Source organism: Chlorocebus sabaeus, unplaced genomic scaffold, assembly GCF_047675955.1.
Source record: "Chlorocebus sabaeus isolate Y175 unplaced genomic scaffold, mChlSab1.0.hap1 unalloc_scaffold_721, whole genome shotgun sequence".
In the NCBI taxonomy this organism is placed as follows: Eukaryota; Metazoa; Chordata; class Mammalia; order Primates; family Cercopithecidae; genus Chlorocebus; species Chlorocebus sabaeus.
In genome coordinates, this window is record NW_027328061.1 from 10,634 (window position 1) to 23,159 (window position 12,526).

Consider the following 12,526-nt stretch of genomic DNA (forward strand, 5'->3'; position numbering starts at 1 on the left):
GAAACAGAAAAATATTTTGACCAGCACTGTATTCCCAGCACTTTACGAGGCCGAGGCGGGAGATAAATTAAAGTCAGGAGTTCGAAACCCACCTAGCCAACATGGCAAAACCCTGTCTCTACTAAAAATACAAAAATTAGTTGGACGTGGTGCTGGGAGCCTATAAGCCCAGCTACTTGGGAAGCTGAGGCAGGAGAATCGCTTGAACCCGGGAGTCAGAGGTTGCAGTGATCTGAGACTGCGTCATTGCACTCCAGCCTGGCTACAGGGCGAGACTCCGTCTCAAAAAAAAAAAAAATATATATATATATATATATAAAATATATACATTTAAAATTATTACATGTAGATAGTATTTGAAGTCATGGGACTGACTGTAGGTAGAAACAAGAGAAGGCAAGGAAAGTTTTTATATTTATATTTATATACAATTATATAAAATTAATATACATAATTATAATATATAAATATAACATATAGGCTGGGCACAGTGGCTTACACCTGTAATCCCAGCAATTTGGGAGGCCGAGGTGGGCAGATCACTTGAGGTCAGGAGTTCGAGACTAGCCTGACCAACAAGGAGAAATTCTATCTCTACTAAAGATACAAAAATTAGCCAGGCATGGTTGTGCATGCCTGTAATCGCAGCTACTCAGGAGACTGAGGCAGGAAAATCACTTGAACCCGGAAGGTGGAGGGTATGGTGAGCCCAGATTGCGTCACTGCACTCCAGCCTGGGTGACAAGGGTTAAACTCCATCTCAAAATAAATAAATAAATAAAACAAGAAATAAATATTTACGTCTAAATATATCATTGCAATACATAAATGTATATATAAATATACATTTATTTTAAATTTATTGATATATGAAATATGCTTATTTCTGAGATAGGGTCTGGCTGTGTCACCCAGGCTGGAGTGCAGTGGCACTATCATAGCTCATTGGAGACTTGAACAGATGGCTCAAGCGATCCTCCCACCTCAGCCTCCTGAGTGGCTAGGATTGGATGCACACACCACCATGCCTAGCTAATTTTAAAATTTTTTGTGGAGACAGCGTCTTCCTTTTGTGCCTAAGCTGGTCTCGAACTCCTGGGCTCAAGTGATCTTCCTGCCTCAGGCTTCCAATGTGTTAGACGTGGGCCACTGCATCTGGTCTAATGCATTTTTTAATTTGCGAGTTTATATTATTTAATATTTTGAAGTACTGAAGGTGTTGAACAACCAACTTGCGGAATTCCCGAACAATGGATGGTCAGCTCTCATGTCCTGGTTCAAATCGCCCCAGCACACCATGGCTAGAAACCTTTCAGCCAATTTCCACTTATGTCTCCCGGGGCAGGACAATGTCACTTGGCCAATCCCCACTAAGAGGGACTCTGGAAAGGCAGGAAACTATTCTGTTCTCTATAATGGAACCTCACCAGGGAGAAGGCAGCTGGGAGGAGCTGGGCCCTCCAACCAGAAGCTGCCACCATCGACCCACTGCCCTAGAACTACACCGTGCTGGGCATTTGGGGCACTGTTATGAGCAAGAGTTTCCATTTTTCTTCTCATGGGACCTTCAAGCTAGTGGCAAGAGACAATTTTTTTTTTTTTTTTTTTTTTTGAGACGGAGTTTTGTTCTTGTCACTCAGGCTGGAGTGCAATGGTGTCATCTCAGCTCGCTGCAACCTCTGCCTTCTAGATTCAAGCAATTCTCCTGCCTCAGCCTTCGGAGTAGCTGGGATTACAGGATTGCACCACCACGTCTAGCTAATTTTTGTATTTTTAGTAGAGATAGGGTTTCACCATGTTGGCCAGGCTGGTCTGGAACTCCTGAGCCACTGCACCCAGTCAAGAGGGAGATTTTAAATCAATAACTATAATTGTGATGAATACCAGAAAGAAGAATGTGTGTGATGGGGAAGGGACCTAAGTTATTGTCTCATATTTTAACACTTTCACAGGCAATAACTAAAAACGTAGAAGCTTAAAACAACACACACTTTTAAGCCAATTTTGGCAAACTAGGAGTTGAGCACATTTTAGCGGGTCCTGTGCTTGGGATCTCACGCTAAGCAGCTGGGATGCATCCTCATCTGAGGTTCTACCAGGGCAGAATCCATTTCCACGTCCGCTGAGGTTACTGGCAGAATTCATTTCCTCGGACCCGCTTGGCAAGGGCCCAGCTTTTTGCTTCCTTGCCTACGGGGCCCCTCCGAAGGTCTTTTCTCAGCACATCATCTCCCTCCGGCAGCGCCTGCAGGCGGAACCTTTCTCTCAAGTGTGCGAAGGTGATGCACTGTGACAGTGACATCCCATTGCTTTTGGCAGGCTCTATGGGTTAGAAGCCAGTCACCGGTTTTGCTCGTACCCAAGGTCAGGAAGACTATACAAGGGCATAGGTTATTGGGGGGTCAGCCACTTTAGGGTGTGGCTGCCACCACAGAACTTGGTGAGAATTTAAGGGTTGGTAGGAGCTGGTCAGGTACAGGAGTGAGGGTGTGTCAGGCAGGGGTGAGGGCATGGAGGGGGATGCAGAGGCCTGCACCCTGGAATGTCCTTTCACTCCCTGAGGTTTTGTTCTCCTGATCCCTGAGTACATCCCAGAACACGGTGGGGCCCTAGCAGGGGAGAGGTAGGGAAGCATGTGTTGTTCATCTGGAGACCTTGTTAGGCAAATCAGATTAGGGGCCAGGCTTTCAGTGGTGGGTGCGAGCGTGGGAGTGATGAGTGTTCAGGTGTGTGTGGGAAGAGCGATGGGGATGAGGTCAGCCTCAGCCACCATGAAGACCTTAACTGTGCATCCACCCATCCCAGCAGCATCCCTGAGTGAGTGCCTTCAGGGTGCAGGTCCTGTTTTACACAGGTCCCAGTAGCTGGGACCATAAGTACGCGCCACTACGATCGGCTAAGTTTTTGTATTTTTAGCAGAGATGGGGTTTCATCTTGTTGGCCAGGCTGGTTTTGAACTCCTGGCCTCAAGTGATCCACCTGCCTCGGCCCCACAAAGTACTGGGATTACAGGCGCGAGCCACCGCGCCCAGCCCTACTTCACTCCTAAAGCCCACCATACGTGCTTCCAAATGTTTGCTGAATCACAAAGTGAATGAGTGAATGGGACTACGTGACTTCGGGCAGCAGGCAATCCTATTCCTTGGACCTCAGTTTCACTTTTTGTAAAGCAAGCCTGTCTCTCGCTCTCTGCCCTAAAAGCCTGAGTTCTGGGCTTGAGATGAGGGCGTCCTGTAGAGCAGACTGCAGGTGGACGTGGAGCTGGGTCTTCTAGGAGGCCAGGATCCGGCCAGCTTTTGGGTCCCGTCTTCCCGCGGAAACCTGTACGCCCAATCCCAGCACCGCCCCGCCCAGCCTCCATTTGTTCCCCTAGGCCCCGCCCTCTCGGCGCGGCTCGCTCCCCATTGGCCGGGGGGCGGGCCCTGGGCGCCCGGCCCCGCTGGGGGCGGGGCAGTGGGCGGCAGGCGGGGCCCTGTGCACCTGCGTGGTGTGTGTTCCGGCCGCAGCCCCGCGACAGCTGCAGCTCCTTGATCCGAGCCGGATCCTGAGCGTGGAACACGGGCTGAAGCAGCGGCAGCGGCCCCGCCCCGGCACTCCGTGGTTGAGGCTGCCTCGGCTCTGTCGGCTGCTCAGCTGCGCTCCAGTCGGCCCAGGCGCCGCGGCGAGGAGCGAGCGCTCCGAGGCGGCGGCCTGAGGTGAGAACGGGCAACGAGGTCTCCGGACCGGGCGGGGGTCTCTGCCCCGGGCGTGGCGGCTCCGAGCTGGGTTCCGCAGGGTCCGAGGTCAGGATCCGGGGTCCTTGCGCCTGGGCTTTGTCTCGGCCTCGGGTGGCACCGGGGTCTTCGCGCCTGCTACGATACCACATGGGCCCGCGCGGGGATCCCGGTCACCCTGCCGGTGGGGGCCGGTCCCCACTGCTCCCCGGCTCCCCGCGTCTGCCGCGGAGGGGGCTGCATGGACCCGGGCGCGGGCTTCTGAGCCGAGATGACGTCACTGCACTCCAGCGTGGGCGACCGAGTGAAACTCGGTCTCGAAGAAAAAAACCTGGTCAAGTGTTTTACCCAGCCTAGGTACGTGTGGTAGAGCCCAATGAAAGCTTAGAAAAAGACGACTTGAGAACTAGCCCAGCAGAGGAATCAGGCGGGATGTGTTGTTACTAAGTGAAATGTGCACCTGTTTTCTCCCAGGCATCGTTGAGTTGTGTACAACAGAGAGCTCAGGTGTTGGGGGCAGTTGACCGGTTGAAGAATGCATTACTATAACGTGAGAAACATTGACTTTTGAAAAAGCAGAACTGGATCCACGTTCTTGCCTGGTAACTCTAACTATCATCTAGTTTGTAAAGGGGAATGCAGTTCACTGAAAAATTCTTATGACAGTGGGGAAAGGATTGGGATGTCTGCATTGGTTTGTGTAATATAGGTCATATGAAAGAGCATTTAGGCTGGAGGGAGACTTTTCACCTCTCTAACTTTACTTTCACAGGACAATTCCATCATGATTTGAAGATTTTTGAGTGAAAACTACATTGTTCTGCTATGTGTTTCGGGGCAAATTTATACATACAATTTGCTTAAATATTTCAGATGATACAAGAATATATGTGTGGGGTAAAAAGCTGAAATTTGCATTCCCCCTTCTCTAGAAGTAACCATTGTGAATAGTTGTCTGTTTTCCAGCTATTTTGTATACTACAAATACACTGTGAACATTTGAGTGTATATATACATGTATGTTACACACAGTTTTAGAGACGGAATATTTCTCTGTTGCCCATGCTAGTCTCAAACTCCTGGGCTCAAGTGACCCTCTCGCCTCAGCCTCCCAAAGTTTTGGAATTACAGGTGTGAGCCACCGCACCTGTCCTGCATGAGTATATTTAGTAATTGCTAAGTTACTCTGTTCAGTACGTGTCTATTGAACTCCCCCATGTGTCAAGCATTGTTCTGAGTACCTTATATGCACCAATTCACTTAATTTTTAGAGCAGCTCTCTTATTGTGGCCCTTTTACAGTGAGGAAACTGAACCACAGAGAGGCTGAGGACGTTGTCTAACATCAAACAGCCAGTGTTGTTGGAATTGAGGTTTGAACCCAGACAGCTGGCTTCAAATCTCTTAGCTGTTATCATAGATGGCACACCCAAACCTTAGGGCCGCCTCCCAAGCCTTGCCTCCGATACGGGCTCATCTGAGCTCTGCGAGAGCCGTGTGTATGTGAGGTTTCTTTCCTCTTTCAGAACACAAGTCTTGGAATTGTTGCAGACCCTGGTAGGACCTCTTGAGGACCAAAAACAGGGATTCTTCAAGCCTGCCCCAAGGGCCAGACCTCTGATTTAGCTACTTGGAAGGTAGATGTAGAAGAGAGTAATTTTGCCAGAACCAAAAGTCAGGATGGCTGGGCTGACTCGGCCAGATGCGGTGGCTCATGCCTGTAATCCCCGCACTTTGAGAGGCCGAGGCAGGTGGATCACCTGAGGTCGGGAGTTCGAGAGCAGCCTGACCAACAAGTTGAAACTCCATCTCTACTAAAAATATAAAAATTAGCTGGGCGTGGTGGCAGGTGCCTGTAATCCCAGGTAGTTGGGAGGCTGAGGCAGGAGAATTACTTGAGCCCAGTTGATAGAGGTGGCAGTGAGCTAAGATTACACCACTGCACTCCAGCTTGGGTGACAGAGTGAGACTCTGTCTCCAAAAAAAAAAAAAAAAAAGAAGAAGAAGAAGAATGGGGAAGGGGAATGGCTAGGCTGACTCATAGGGAAGAGGCCCCACAGCAGCCATAGGACCTTGGCCACTTGGGTGGAAAAGAAGGAAGGAAGAGCTTCACCCATGGAGGTGACCTGGACTGCAGAAACCAAACTAAATACTCCACATCCTGGAGCCTGGCCACCCCATTTGCTTCTCTTCTCCTTGGGTAGAGGGTGTGGGGAGCTTTCTACCCTGGAGGCTGAGCAGTGCTGCTTCTAACCAGGGTAGGCGTTTGTCTGTCCCTGGGAATACAGACAGCATTCTCATAAGCAGCCCAAATACTCCTGAACAGCTTTTTGTAGGGTGGGGCAGGGTGGGGCAGAGGGTCATTTTGACTCATAGGTGCCTTTTCCACTTTCACTGCTGATAACTGTGTTACAGATGAAAGTTTTGTTTTTGATACTGAGGAGGGCTTAAGAGAGTGAGCTATTATGGCACATCTAAGTCTGCTAAAATAGAACCACGGGGTAGTGTAGGAAAATCTCTTCTAAATTATGAATCATATATGGTAAACGTTAGAAGCCATGTGTACCTAAGTTGAGAAATCAAAACATGTAAACATGTCTTGTATTTGGGTGACCCCGGTAAGTCTGGATGCCACTGCACCTTGTGTGAACACAGGATGCTGAGGTGTAGGGATCAACAGGCTTTTTCTGGACATCTTGCGCTTCTCCCTTGGGGTAAAGTGGGGCGGCAGTAGAAGCGCACAGCCGTTGGGCCCCTGATATTTGTCAGCTGGTTTACATGTGGGATTCCATTTAATGCAATCTTGGAGGGAAAATCATTTTATTGAAGATGAAGATAGAAGCTTAGAGAAGTTAAGAAAATTGTTCAAGATCACATCATTTGTTTTGTTTTGTTTTGTTTTGAGACAGAGTTTTGCTCTTATTGCCCAGGCTGGAGTGCAATGGCGCGATCTCGGCTCACCACAACCTCTGCTTCCTGGGTTCAAGTGATTCTCCTGCCTCAGCCTCCTGAGTAGCTGGGATGACAGGCATGTGCCCCCACACCAGGCTAATTTTGTATTTTTTTTCTTTTTTTGAGACAGAGTCTCGCTCTGTGGCCCAGGCTGGAGTGCAGTGGCCGGATCTCAGCTCACTGCAAGCTCTGCCTCCTAGGTTCATGCCATTCTCCTGCCTCAGCCTCCCGAGTAGCTGGGACTACAGGCACCCGCCACCTCGCCCGGCTAGTTTTTTGTATTTTTTACAAAATACAACACGGTTTCTCCGTGCTAGCCAGGATGGTCTCTATCTCCTGACCTCGTGATCCACCCATTTCGGCCTCCCTAAGTGCTGGGATTACAGACTTGAGCCACCACACCCTGCCTGATTTTGTATTTTTAGTAGGAATAGGGTTTTTCCATGTTGGTTAGGCTGGCCTTGAACTCCCATCCTTGGGTGATCCATCCAACTCAGCCTCCTCAAGTGTTGGGATTACAGGTGTGAGCCACCACGCCTGGCCAAGGCCATGTAATTTCTTAAGCGGAAAGAGGAAGTACTTGATGAACTCAGAAGTTTGACATCAAGGCCCTTGATCTTTCCATAACACGTGGTTCCTTCCCTGGTTGGTCAGAGTGACTGAAGAACTGAAGGAAGCTGTGTTTTGTGGAAAGAGGACCTGAGGGGTGTATGGTCTTTCCAGGCTTGGAATCTGCCATGCTGGGCTTCTGAATTGTATAGCTTGGCCATATAGAAAGAAGCCCCTTATTTAAGACTTATTCTTTGGGGGAAATAAAGGAAGGCCGCCCACATGAGACAGGCAGAGGCGACTTTCTCAGAGCTGCTGTGACAAGGGAGTCGGCATTATCACTTGCGTGTGGCAGGGACTGACATGCAAGTGAGTGGCGGATGAGGAGTGAGGAAGCTTCAGGATGGAAAAGAACAGCTCCCAGTGGAGGCTGTTGTGGGGGCTGGAGGCGGCTGTGCAGAAGTGGGATGTTCTATGTGGTTGGTTAGGGGCACGTTTGGCTTTCTCTGAATTATCCTAACTGGAAACAGGGGCCAAAATTAGGGTGGCTGTCAGTTTTGAGTCAAGTCCTGGCCACGTGGGACAGAGTTGTGGTTTAGTTTCTGGGTTGTGGAGAGAGAGCAGTCTGGCTTCCTGTCTGATGTGCTAGCCTGGCTAGCCTCCTGGCTGTTGACTGTAGATAGGGGATTGGTTTCCTGGGTGGGCAGCTACAGGTTGTGGTCTGAGTTCTGTCTTTCTACATATGATCAGGCATGGTCTGTTTGTATATTCAGTCCCGCATTTTTCTTGTCAGTAAAGATATCAAATGACAAATTGGATACATTGGGAATTTTTTAGGTGTCTGTGTCCCCTGGAGGAAATTTTCACGTTCACATTTAATCAGAATGAATATAAACAATTGGGCCGTTTATCTTGAAAGCTGAAAACAGGAAATCGTCAACAATACTACCTCAGCGCCATTGCTTTTCTGTCTATCGTTAGGGAATGTGTTTTTATCCACCGCCAGCTCATCATCCACCGCCGGCTCATCGTCCACCAGTTTGTGGTTGATCCACTTCTCTATACATCTTGTCTTGTGTGCATTTCATTGTTTGCTAGTGTTAGCTTTCCCCTTCGTCAGTGTAGTTTATTTGTGTAGCATCTGTTGGTAGGAAGTTATTTGTGGAATTTGTGAATGGAAGGGACCTTGGAGGTCTGCTGGGTCAGCCCAGTGATTTTAGAGATAAACGGAAATACAGGGAAATGTTCCAGCTTTTTTGGTGGCAAAACCAGGAATAGAAAGCAGTGTTCTTTGTGCCACAATGTCATTGGAAGACAGCTCAATGTGGGCCTAAAATGCAGAGTAACTAACTTTCATTTATCTCTGCTTCTGACGCTTGTTATCGGACATTTTAAATTGACCTTAATGTGTTAGCAGAAATATGAAAAGTCCTGACTTGTTTACATATAAGGTACTTTGTCGCCTACTCATTTGGTTGTTTTTTTCAACAGGATTGAAAAGACATTGTTATAAACTGATTGTTTATGTCTCCCCCAGATTCTTGTACTGGAGCCCTAACTGCCAGTGTGATGGTATTAGGGCGTAGGACCTTTGGGAATTGATTAGGGTTACATGAGGTCATGAGCGTGGGCCCTGGTCTGACAGGATTAGTGCCCTTAGAAGAAGAGAAACCAGGTCGGGTGTGGTGGCTCACACCTGTAATCCTGTTTCCTGGTGGTCTGGGCCGAGTGTCTCATCCGGCAGCCCTGTTTCCTGGTCATCTGGGTTGAGTGGCTCCATGAGAAGTTGCACCCATCTTCTCCAGTAGTGCATCTTTTCACAGCAAGCAAAACGTTTTCGCCACGTTTCTAGTGGGACAGGCGCTAGCTCTTTTCTGGGCATCAGGAGACCTGGCTTTGTTCTGGTTCAAGCAACAGCTGGTGAGTTACCAAAGATAGGTCGCATCTGGCCTCTGGTCCTTCGCTTTATAAGTAGAATCACAGTCCGAGTGGGCATCACTGCCCTGGTCTCTATGCGGTGCTGAGTGTTGTGGGGGTGATGGCTAAGTGTCAGGGTGCATTTCCACCACTAGGGGATTACAGGCCAGCCAAAGACACAGGAGGAAAGCTAACAGCCCCGGGCAGGTACACAGAACCAGAGGAGTTTGGAAGGGTGGTTCCAAGCTCCTTGGTGTGATTGATGTGATCACAATAAACATTTTATCTCTAAGTCTTGGGCCACTGGACCAAGAGCAGAGAGAGCTGCTGTTGAGTTATAGTGATAGTTGCGTGGTTCGTGTGCCTGCTGAGCCTGGCTTGGACTCAATTCCATTGAGTCCCATTCCATTTTACCTTCTGTTTCCACCTTTTTCATGCTCCTGCTTGTTTCTCCAGAAAAAAATGCAATAAATTCCTTTCAAAAACTTTACAAAAGCCATAGATGCTTATTGAAAATAGTTCAAATGATATGGAAGGCAGAAAGATAGTGTTTTTCTGTTGTGTGTTTGGATGAATGTGTCTTTGGGGTAGTCACTATTAACACTGGGTGTATTTCCTTCCAGATCTTTTCCAGTGTACCTACAAATATATATGTACACTTTGTAAAACACAAAATAGTACCTGATAAACTTTGAGTCCCCCTACTCCCACTGTGCAGTGTACAGGGACATCCTTTCATGGTGACACAATGAGACCTGATCGACTCCTTTTGTTCGCTGGAGTGGCAGGTAATAATAGCTACAGATAACTCACCTTCATTGGGCATTTACCATGTGACAGGGTCTGTGCTCCAGGCAGACTACATGAAGTGGATCTTAAGGCTTTTTACAACAATGCTATGGGTGAAAGCAGTAATTGTTAACATTTTGTAAATGATAGAATTGCAGTAGGGAGAAGCAAAGCTGCTTGCTCAAACTCATGGTACAGTTCCCCAAAGAGAGAGAGAACGCTTTTAAAACACTTGTTGTTGTAGTCAGGTGATTTATGATCATTTGAAGAAATAGTGCATTCAGTGAATACATTTCAGGGTCTGGTACAGTCTGGGAGCTGTTCCTGAAAATGCACTGGGCTAGTGGTAAGGGAGCTGTCCATTGGCCCTTGGCCCCTAGTGCAAGGAAGGAGGTCCTGGGGAGAGGGGGCATGGAAAGGAGATCTCTGAACAAACCTTGCAACATCCATTTCTGCTGAATCTGGTGCGAGGTCTGGTTCTTGACATGTACACTTTTCAGAGATACTTGGTTTTGATTTTTATCATGGTTCACCTGGGCAGCCATGGTTTCAAACTGCCTGGAAATGTGGTCTGGCAGGCCAGTGCTATGCCCATCCTTCCCGCTCCTGCAGGAGGGGAGTCATCCTGGGACTAGAGGGCTTCGCCTGTAATCAGCTATCTCATAATAAGTGGATTTGATGCTGGTTTCGCTAGGTTAGGAAATTTCTCATTTGGAAGGAAAATGGATACTTGTGTTTGGGTTTTGCTGAGAAGCCACAGGGTTTAGAGCAGGGACTGGAAGTTTGTTGAGACACACGTGAGTGCACTCAAACATCTTCCATGAAACATGGAAATAAAGGCAGTGTTCCAGAGAGGTCCCTGGCTTTGGGATAGAAATATTTCTGTAACAGAATGGCACTGGATGTCTGTTGTATTTTTTTCTCTGCTATTTTGGCAAGTTTTATTTGGGTGTGTGTCTCCTGTACAGAAGGTATGACATCAGTTTTTGCCACCAAGTATTTACAGCCGTTGGTGCCTCCTATGTGGGTCACTTTTGTGCCGTAATTTCCTTGGGGGAAATTGTAGGTCTCCTACCCAAAACACATTGCCCATTTCAAGGTGCTCCTGGTTTCTGAACACCTGTGGCAGTGCCTTCCATGTTGGGAAAGCCAGCTGAGAAAGTACCCCTCCCCAGGAGGTGGGGACTGGTGATTGCCTGAGTGAGGAGGCCGGGGATGAGCCCTGGACTAGAACTTGTGACCGGCTGCTTTTCCTTTTCCTCCTCTCCTTCCTATTTTTCCATCACCCCCACTTTTTAAAATTTTTTTTTTTTTTTTTTTTTTTTTGAGATGGAGTCTCGCTCTGTCGCCCAGGTTGGAGTGCAGTGGCCGGATCTCAGCTCACTGCAAGCTCCACCTCCCGGGTTTATGCCATTCTTCTGCCTCAGCCTCCCGAGTAGCTGGGACTACAGGTGCTTGCCACCTCGCCCTGCTAGTTTTTTGTATTTTTGGTAGAGACAGGGTTTCACTGTGTTAGTCAGGATGGTCTCGATCTCCTGACCTCGTGATTCGCCCGTCGTGGCACCCCAAAGTTCTGGGATTACAGGCTTGAGCCACCGCGCCCGGCTTAAAAATTTCTTATTAAAAATTGAGCAGTATTTTGGTTTCCTTTATTCGCTATTCCTTGCTAATTGTATGCAGAGTGAGCCTGGGACAGTGGAAAGGAAAGTTGTATTTAGCTTCAAATGATCCTACCAGCCCCGCATTGAGGGGCTTCCGCCAGGCGGCATTGTCAAGTGGCATTGTGGAGGTTCTCCTTTCAGTCCTCAGCGTTAACCAGCAGAGGCAGGTGGTACTTATTCCTGGTTAATGTTGAGAAAGTTGAGTTCAAAGTGGCTAAGGGAACTTCCCAAAGTCACATAGGAAGTAGCAGAGTAGAACCAAACACAGATTGTCTCTGAATCAGGCAGGTCATCAGATTCCAAAATGGGCTCTTAATTTTTGAAGGTCAAAAAGCTGAACAGACACAGATATTTCTTTTTTCTTCTTCTTCTTTTTTTTTTTTTGAGCTAGGATTTTGCTATGCTGCCTAGGCTGGTCTAGGCTCAAGCTGTCCCCCTACCTTAGCGTTCTGAGTGCTGGGCTTACAGGTTTGTGTCACCATATCCAACAGAACAGACATTTCTTTAAAGAAGACATATGAATGGCCAAAAAAATGTGAAAAAAATGCTCAGTATCACTTATAATCAGAGAAATGCAAATCAAAACCACAGTGAGGTATCATCTCACCTGTTAGGATGAGTATTATCAAAAAGACAAAAAATAACAAGTGCTGGTGAGGATATGGAGACAAGGGAGCTCTTACACACTCTAGGGGGGTGTACACTAGAGCAGCTGGCTGGGCACAGGGCACACGCTGACATCCCAGCACTTTGGGAGGCTGAGGCGGGCAGATCACCTGAGGTCAGGAGTTTGAAACCAGCCTGGCCAACATGGCCAAACCCCGTCTCTACTAAAAACACAAAAATTAGCTGGGAGCGGTGGATCACACCTGTAATCCCAGCACTGTTGGGCGGCTGAGGTGGGTGGGTCACTTGAAGCCAGGAGTTCAAGACCAGCCTGGCCAAC

The 12,526-nt window shown here is 48.1% G+C and overlaps 1 pseudogene; it reads right to left on the reverse strand.

Annotated features, from left to right (window-relative positions):
- Nucleotides 1-434: 434 nt before the first annotated feature.
- Nucleotides 435-10,464, reverse strand: LOC140711363 (uncharacterized; annotated as a pseudogene).
- Nucleotides 10,465-12,526: the final 2,062 nt, after the last annotated feature.